Source organism: Marmota monax, unplaced genomic scaffold (assembly GCF_021218885.2).
Source record: "Marmota monax isolate L192 unplaced genomic scaffold, Marmota_monax_Labrador192_F-V1.1 WCK01_AAM20220418_F8-fsc01495, whole genome shotgun sequence".
NCBI classification, from domain to species: Eukaryota; Metazoa; Chordata; class Mammalia; order Rodentia; family Sciuridae; genus Marmota; species Marmota monax.
The window spans coordinates 52,629-61,780 of record NW_026695048.1 but is presented as its reverse complement, the minus strand read 5'-3'; the positions used below and the strand labels follow the sequence as shown (position 1 = coordinate 61,780).

The 9,152-nt window shown below is 34.3% G+C and overlaps 1 pseudogene; it reads right to left on the bottom strand.

Annotated features, from left to right (window-relative positions):
• Positions 1-5,948: 5,948 nt before the first annotated feature.
• The window catches only part of LOC124081561 (ubiquitin carboxyl-terminal hydrolase 15-like), a 50,896-nt pseudogene continuing 47,692 nt past the window's right edge, over positions 5,949-9,152 (bottom strand).

The window sequence follows — 9,152 nt, the reverse complement described above, 5'->3', positions numbered from 1 at the left end:
GTGGTGAAAAATGATGCTATATATAGAATATTCTTACCTATCTCACTGTAGATAATATACAAATAACCCATATTAATAATACTGTTGGAATCTACAGTATTAAAAGCCATGCAATAGATACATGGCCAAAAGGAACTTAAATTTTACAAATCGAATAGCTTTACTAGAATTACTCAATTAAAAAAAAAAAATTGGGCTGGGGTTGTGGCTCAATGGTAGAGTGCTCACCTCACATGTCCGAGATCCTGGGTTCGATCCTCAGCACCACATAAAAATAAATAAGCAAATAAAGGTATTGTGTCCAACTACAACTAAAAAAAAAATAAATTTAAAAAAATTGGGGAAGGGGCATTGGGAATTGCACCCAGAGGTCCCCTGATTCTGAGCCACACCCCTAGCACAGGGTCTGGCTAAATTACTAAGGCTGGCCTCAAACTTGTGACTGTGTTGCTTTAGCCTCCTGAGTTTCTGAGATTACAGGTGTGAACCATCATGTCCTCCCGAGTCATTCAATATTTAAGGGAATCCTACATGAATTAAGAAAAAAAAATGTGTGTGTGTGTATGTGTGTGTGTATACATATATATATATAAAATAATTTCCCCATCTTTACAATTTTTTTTCCTCAGGTGACAGCAATTCTAGAATACTTCGCATTTGCTTTCTCTTAAGTAATTTTTGAGGTCCCTGATAATCCACTAAAATGCAATTAGAAAAAAGGTAATCTTTAGAGATTCTATTAGGTAGTTCAGGGATTCAAATCTGGAGGCTTGGGCTTGGGGCTTCTTGAGGAAAATAGTTAGATGGTCATGATAAGATTAATTTGGATGAAAAATTATCCCTTTGATCTAATGAAAAAATGGTTCTCACTTTAAAGAAAATTAAATGTCCTCACTACGTACAGGGATAATACAATGTTGGAAGACAGAAGGCACACACTTAAGGACAGATGTAAGCAGAACACTTTAATGAGTCTAAATTAGTTAAAATTCAGCATTACCTAAGAGAAATGAGCAGAGGCAGAACAGGAGTTACAATGTCTGTTAACCTAGAATTTCTTTATAGTCTTTTTTTAAAAAAAGTTATAAAACAAAATATTTTAATAAGACTTCTATTTGAAATGTTACAAAGTTTAGGAATTCTGAAAGATCTTAACTAAGAATTAAAAATGAGATGATATTTGAGGCTTAAAACAACAGTTTGGAAAATGTTAAGAATTTGTCATTACTGGAAAAATGGGAAGGGACTGGGGTTATGGCTCAGCGGTAGAGCGCTTGCCTCTCGGTTCAATCCTCAGCACCACATAAAAATAAATAAATAAAGATAGGTGTCCATCTACAACTAAAAAGTGAATTTTTTTTTTTTAATGGGAAGACTATTGGATTGTTTCTACATTATGGGAAAGGACTGTTGTTTCCTTATCGTTTTACTTCTGTGTATGTGGATTTAACTCCAACTAGTAACAAAGTCACAGAAATGCATTTTTTTTTTGTTGTTACTGTGGATTGAACCCAGGAGTTACCACTGTGTTACATTCCCTGCCCTTTCTAAAATTTATATTGGGTCAGGGTCTTGACAAGTTGCCAAGGTTGGCTTTGACCTTGTGATCCTCTTGCTTCAACCTCTTGAGTTGCTGAGATTATAGGTGTGTGCCTCAGTGCCTGGCTGAAACTACCCCCCCCTCAACCCCAAATTATACAGACTTACCTAAAAGTTTCTGATTTGAGGGGGAAAAACTCATAGTAAATGCCAAAGTTAAGCATGATTTAAAAAAAATATTTTAAAAATATTCTTTATTTTTAGTTGTAGATGGACACAATATCTTTATTTTTATGTAGTGCTGAGGAGCGAACCCAGAGCCTGGCACGTGCTAGGCGACCGCTCTACCACTAAGCCACAACCCCAGCCCTTAAGCATGACTTTTTACTGTAGAATATAGGTTAAATATCAGGGATTGAACCTAGGGAAGCTTAATCACTGAGCCATACCCCCAGGCCTCTTTATTTTGAGACAGGATCTCAGTAAGTTGCTGAGGCTGGCTTTGAATTTCAATCCTGCCTCAGTCTCCCGAGCTGCTGGGGTTGCAGGAGTATGTCACCTTGCCCAGCTAAAAAAATTTAAACTTTTGAAATACTAAATTTTGTGCACAAAGTGTATATATAGTCTTATTATTACAGCATATTAATTTAAGAGAACAAGAAATAGCTGTATTTTTAGCAACTCTGTAGAATTAGATTTGCTTCCCATTTCTAGAAAGGAAAAAAAAAAAGAGACCACCAACCCATTTGTCTTTTGAGATTTTAGAACAAAGTATTATATATCAATTCTTGACTTTCCTTAAATGATTTTATTTACTTTCTAGAGTCCCCTTGAAAACCTAGAGTCTTTTCCTTTCACTACTTTGGCAAGTCCTAGGCTCCCAGAGACAGAGCCAGGGAATAATTAGATCAAGGTATGATGTTGGGTAAGTTTGTTTCCCAGTGTGTATATATATATATATATATATATATATATATATATATATATATATATATATATGCCAAAAATAATTTTTGAACTGTTTTACACCATCCATTTAAAAATTCTTTACCCCACCATTAGTGAAAACAAGGCTTGGTGAGTATTAGAACTTTAACTGTTGTACATATGTATGTATATATTTTTTTAAATTTTTGTGGTACTCAGTATTGAACACAGGGGCACTCGACCTTGATCACATCCCCAGCCCTTCTTATTTTGAGACAGGGTCTCACTAAGTTGCTGAGGCTACACCCAAACTTGGGATCCTCCTGCTGTAGCATAATGAGTAGCCAGGAAGCTATTTGCCACGCCTTACTCTCTATATTATATATTCCAAATTCTGTTATTTTGAAGTTATTCTATGTAGCTTATAAAAATACGAACACAGTAAACAGGTTTTTTCCTTAACTCAGTTTAAAGTGAAAATTTTTGTTATCAAGAGGTGTCTGGAAATTCTTTTCCTTAATATAAAGTATGAATTAAGCACCTAAAACACATAATGACTTGTGATGCCCTAAGCCTACACTTATAAAATGGCATATTTCTCACTGTAAAACTGATAATGAACAATACACAACAATGCACTGCCTTTACACTATATCTAATTTGGTACTTGCTAATTTTCTTTGTCCCCAAATCAATGCTTTGTATTTTTTATATCCAGTTGTTACAAAAGCAAAGATAAATACATTACTACTCAAAGTACACAGATTACAGGAGAAAGCAAGATATTTAAAGAATCAGAGGCTGAAGCTTTTTCATGGAGATCAATTCAAGCTAAATTATGAGAAAAATATCAGAAAAATAGTCTGGAAACTATGGTTGCATCTGGGGAAGTTCAAAGAAGGGCATGTTTTTAGATGAAGGAGGAAAAGCCATCTTATATTTAACATTTAATTAAAATAGTAACAAATGTACATAAATTTGTGAAGTTAATTTTAAAAGGCAAAGGTTAGTCAGTATTCTAGCCAGTATTCTTCTTATTTAATACTTAGAGATGGAGACTGAATATACTTTTGGAAGTAAAGCCATTAGACTTCAAGATGATTTTCCATTCAGACTAAAGAAACTTTTAATGAGGATATCACACAGTTTACAAATCTCTTTCCATAAAATACATGATCTCAAATTAACTCAACAATCCTGAGGCAGACATTTTAACACAGTGAGAGGTAGTATATATCTCTAGAATACCATACCACATAGTAATTGTGTGAACTTGGGGATATTACTTAAATGCTTCATATCTTGGTTTCTCCATATGAAACGTGAGGATGATGACTGTCCCTACCACATATCTGTTGTAGTATTGAGATAATGCATGTAAGCACTTTACTAAAATGCCTGGTCCATAGTAAATAATTACTAACTGGCAAGGCTAGAAGAATTCTAACCTAGATATATTTGTACTACCCTGTATTACCTATGGATATCTAATTAATGTTATATTATTATCCTTTTGCACAATTTTAAAGTTATTTTTTGCAGCTAAAAATGACATTTGAGTTTGACATATTCAATGGTGTTATTAATTATTATTAATGACAGGCATAAAAAAAGGAAGTGGTCTCTATGGAGAATTAGGGTAAAGACTAAATCTGGGTCTTGAAAAAGTTCACTTGGACCTTTTCTAAACTTAAAAAAAAAATAATACAATCTATTATTTAGTGGAGGGCAGAAAGAATGTAAGCTCTGTGAGGGCAGAGATTATTTGTTTACTCTCTATCTCCAGACTCCAGGACAGTGATTGGCAAGTACACAAACATTTTTTTTTTTAATGAATGAATTTTTTAGTTAAAAAAAGCTACTTTAAAACATGTTTTAATAGTAGGATTCACTTTGTTCTGACATGCTTTCCTGTCTAATATTAACTATATAATTAAAAAGTCTAGCATACAGTCATCTACTCATACAAAAATTTTATCAAAATATTTAGAGTAAGAAATAAAAGACTAAATAAGGCCTTGAATAGCTTTATTGAAATCTGTATAAATAAACATGCACATTTCAAATGTAAACTCAAGTGAACCCAAGCGCAGACAAAATTTTAACCTCTGTCATGCAGGAGGTTAGTTTGCATTAAAAAAAAAAAAAAGAAAGAAAGAAAAAAGAAAAAAAAAACCCAAAGCAGCTTTTAAAATACCAGGATGAAAAACCAGCTTTAATATCAAGGTATAAAGCAAAGCCATGATTAACATACCTCATTTATCCTGGTCAAATGCAATTTTTTTCCTTTACTTTAAAATGCTAACATAAATAAATAATTTACCAAAATGTGCACTCACAGAGTGAACTTTTATTTACAATACACAATTTATAATCTATTGTATTTGATTAGTTCAAGTGAAGAACATTATACTTTTTGCTTTATTAACAGTGGGACACAAAGCAATTTCTCAGGTAGTCGATATGTGAAATGTGCCCCAGCATTTAGATTTTCTATTAAAAGGCAGTTTTGTATGCCAATCGACAATACATTCTTTCAACTGGATCAAAGGGAAAAAAGCAGCAAATGAAAATGCTTCAAATGTTCACACATATATTTGGCATCCTGGATCCTTGAATGTGGTGAACTAAAATCAAATTCAAGGTTTGTATGCTTTATATACTGTATAGGTTCTGACTCTGGAACATGCAAATGCCATTGCTCTTATAACAAGTTACCTTCTGAGAAAAGCTGTAAGGCTATGGTGAATTCCATCAGGAACACACAAAGAAAGTTAACAGACCTACCTTTATAGCCAATTGTCAATTAATGATTTAAAGGCTAGCATATGAAAAAAAAACTCTCATCTAAGCTTGATGCAGTTATTACTATGGATACAGAATACTACTAAGTATGTCCTTATATTACAATAATTGGGAGAGCTAAAACTTGCCAAATTACCAAAAAATGGGGTAGAGAAAAACAGGCAGCAAAAATTTAGTTTTGGAACAACACCAGATTAAAGACAGCATCTTACAGCATGTAAAGAAAACTTTGCATATCTAAGATTCCAATATCAGTAAAAAATACTTACATGTAACTGAAAAATGATTTTAGAATGTAGTGTGAAATCTAGAACCTGTTTCCATAGTGGCAGTAAGATGAACATAATAGACTGGATATTTAATGATACTAAAAAAGGAAATGACTTATCAAGATTGTTTCTTGTATCATGATTTGGTTTTTTAATAGGCCTATATTGATTACCAGGGATAGATTTGAAAATTTGGTTTTCCAGCACTACTGCAGTATTTACGCCATATTGATACTGCAGCTAAAACATTATAGTAGTATATATGGCAGCCTAATGCACATGAACTAGATTATCCAAAAACTAAGTTCATAGTTTCCTTGCAGTATAATCAGAGCAAAATAAATGACCAACATCCACAAATTTAACATTTGTCATCAACTCACATCCAAAAAATTAAAGAAAACATAATTCATCAAAACAGCAGCAAACTTAAAAGGGATTTATTTGTGATTTCCTATATATATTTAGCTTGTAAATACAAGACTGTAAATGTATTATGAGACAATTTCTGTTAAAGTTTTCATTGTGTTTCACTTCAAGTACTGCACAAGTTAAAATCTGATAAAGGACTTACATTCGGTTATCTGAAACTCCCCATCTCAGACTTGTTTTAATGTGGTGGGTAACTTCGTTTCCATAGATACCACCAGCAGGAAGTCTCTCTTTTATGGCTTCTAGGACTTTCATTAATTAGTGTGCATACAGTTTTCATTTTCTATATCATTGTCATTATCATTGCTATCTTCATCACTTTCTAATGGGATGCCTGTGGCAGCTGAAGCACCTTTAGTTTCTCGGTCAAGAGGAAAAAAGCCAGTTCCACTGAAAGTGTCTTGTCTCTGGTAGAAGAGTACATATGCTGCCTTGGACTGTCAAAACAAATAAAGGGTGTTAAAATGGTCACAATTCTTAAAGAACACATTAACTATAGTATGAGTATTTTACCTGGTATCAATTTTGTTAACGAGGCCCAAATCAAATAGAAAAAAACCACACATGGTTCAAATGGAAGTTACTAAAATTAAGTAAATATAAGATGATTTCTACATGTAAAGGAAAAATGCTTAGATTAACATTTTTTTCTGTTATTTGGATTAAGAAATAAACACAACTATAGATTAGATTAACCTAGTTACTCTAACATGAAATAGAATTCTATGTCTTCCTTCCTTTTTTCTCTAAGGAAAAGGTGAGCTTTTTATCTAATAGTTGTTTCATCCCATGTTTGCTCTATAGTCCAACTTCTTCTACTGTATTAAGGACATTTTCCACCAATTACCACTGTGTCTTTCTGTGTGTGTGTATGGTGGGGGTATGCTTGTGGTGCTGCTGGGGATTCAACCCAGGGCCTCCTCATGAGTACTAGGTAAGCACTCTATTGCTGAGCATCCCCTCCACCCAATCACTATGTATCTTTTTGTTTTATTTGGTACCGGGATTTAACCCTGAGGTACTTAACCACTGAGTCACATTCCTAGCCCACTTTATTTATTTTTTTTTTGAGACAGGGTCTTGTTAAATTGCTGAGGCTGGCTTTGAACTGGTGATTCTCCTGCCTCAACCTCCCAAGCTACTGGGATTACAGGTGTGTGCCACCACGCCCCACTCATTGTATATTTTAATGAGTCTTTATCTTCTAGACTTTTTCTCTTTGGCATTAAAGAATACTTAAGTTTTTTTTTCATCATAAATCCCCTACCATTCTACCTCCCTTCTAGATGCCACATACTTCTTTCTTCCTTACAACTAGGCTGATAGGGTAGTCTATACCCGTAACTCACTCTCACACAAACTCAATTCAATGTAATCTAACTTTTGCCCAAACCATTTTAATAAATTGACTTTCAACTGGGTCAATAACCTCTGAACAACAACGTAAATGGCGAATTTCTCTATAGTATTTAATGTCCTACCTACTACTTTTCCCTTCATCAATTTTTGGCTTCTGTGACACCAGTTCTCTTTAGATCTTCTACTATCTCTTCAGGTTTCTTCTCAGACTATTCTGTGGCTTCATTAAATCCTAACCTTTATGTTTTGCACTCAGCTCAACTCTCTTTCTCAATTTGTATCCTCTCACTAGATAACTAATTCAAGCTTTTGGCTTCAATTTCTACCTAAGGCTGACAACTCAAATTTATAATTTAAACCAGCTATCAACTCTGAACTCCTCAAATTTATAATTTAAACCAGTTATCACCCTCTGAACTCATCTTATTAATACAACTACCTAGTAGAAATTTCTACAAGATAACTATCATATAGGTACTTCAAACTACACAGCAAATTTTCTTCCTAAATTCCCAATCTCGGTTAATGTTAAAGTAAGAGACACCTTCAACTTTCCCCTCCTGCATCTCTACATCATTATTTATAAAATTTTATTTATTTTATACTGGAAATCTCTCTCAGATTCACTCTCCCCTTGTCTGTACTGGCACTACCACTAATTTGATTAAGTTAATTGTGACAGCCTTCTGTATGGACTTTCTACTTTCTCTACTCAGTGCTTTAAATCTAAATGTTCTTGTAGAGAAGTTAAGATACAAATTTAATAATGTCACTCTACTGCTTAACAATCATCTAATGGTTTCAGTCTTTTTTCTTTTTTTTTTGGTACCAGGGATTGTGAGCTCAGGGGTATATAACCAAGGAGCCACATCCCCTGCCCTTTTCAGTTTTTATTTTGAGACAGGGTGTTGCTAATTGAGACAAGCCTTGCTAATTTCAGAGGCTGGCTTTGAACTCATGATCCTCTTGCTTCAGCCTCCCAAGCCACTGGGATAACAGATGTGTACCACACCACACCTGGCTGGTTTTTCAGTCTTTTTTTTTTTTTTTTTTAAAGAAAGAGTGGGGAATAGAGAGAGAGAGAGAGAGAGAGAGAGAGAGACAGAGAGAGAATTTTTTTAATATTTATTTTTTAGTTCTCGGCTGACACAACATCTTTGTTTGTATGTGGTGCTGAGGATCGAACCCGGGCTGCAAGCATGGCAGGCGAGTGCGCTACCGCTTGAGCCACATCCCCAGCCCCTGGTTTTTCAGTCTTTAAAGAAACATTTAAACAACTGGGATGCTGATTTTCTTTAAGACTTAAATTTATCTCTAGCCTAATTACTTCCCCATATTCCTACAAGAACATTTTGTGCCCTTAGAACATCCTGCCCTCAAGTCTCCTTTCTTTTGCAGTATTGTTCTTTTTGCTTAGAACCCCTTTGCTTCCTTAATTTACTCATTTGTATTAGTAGACTCAGGTCAAACAGCACTTTCACTATGAGGATTTCCTTAGTCTTATTTGTTTAAACTCCAAATCTGAGTTGAGACATCTGTCTCAGGTGTAACCATAGTAAAATATTTAATGGAACTTATAACACAATTATTAACTTGGATAGTTGTCTTATTTTTTTATTTTTATTTTTTTTAAGGTACTGGGGATTGTACACTGGGGTGCTTTACCACTGAGCTCCAACCCCAGCACATTTTAAATTTTTTATTCTGAGATAGTGTCTAGCTAAATTGCTAGGCCTGGCCTTGAACTTTCGATCCTACTGCCTCAGACTCCTGAATAGTTGGTGTTACAGGTGTGCACTACCCAGAAGAGAAATAGCTGTC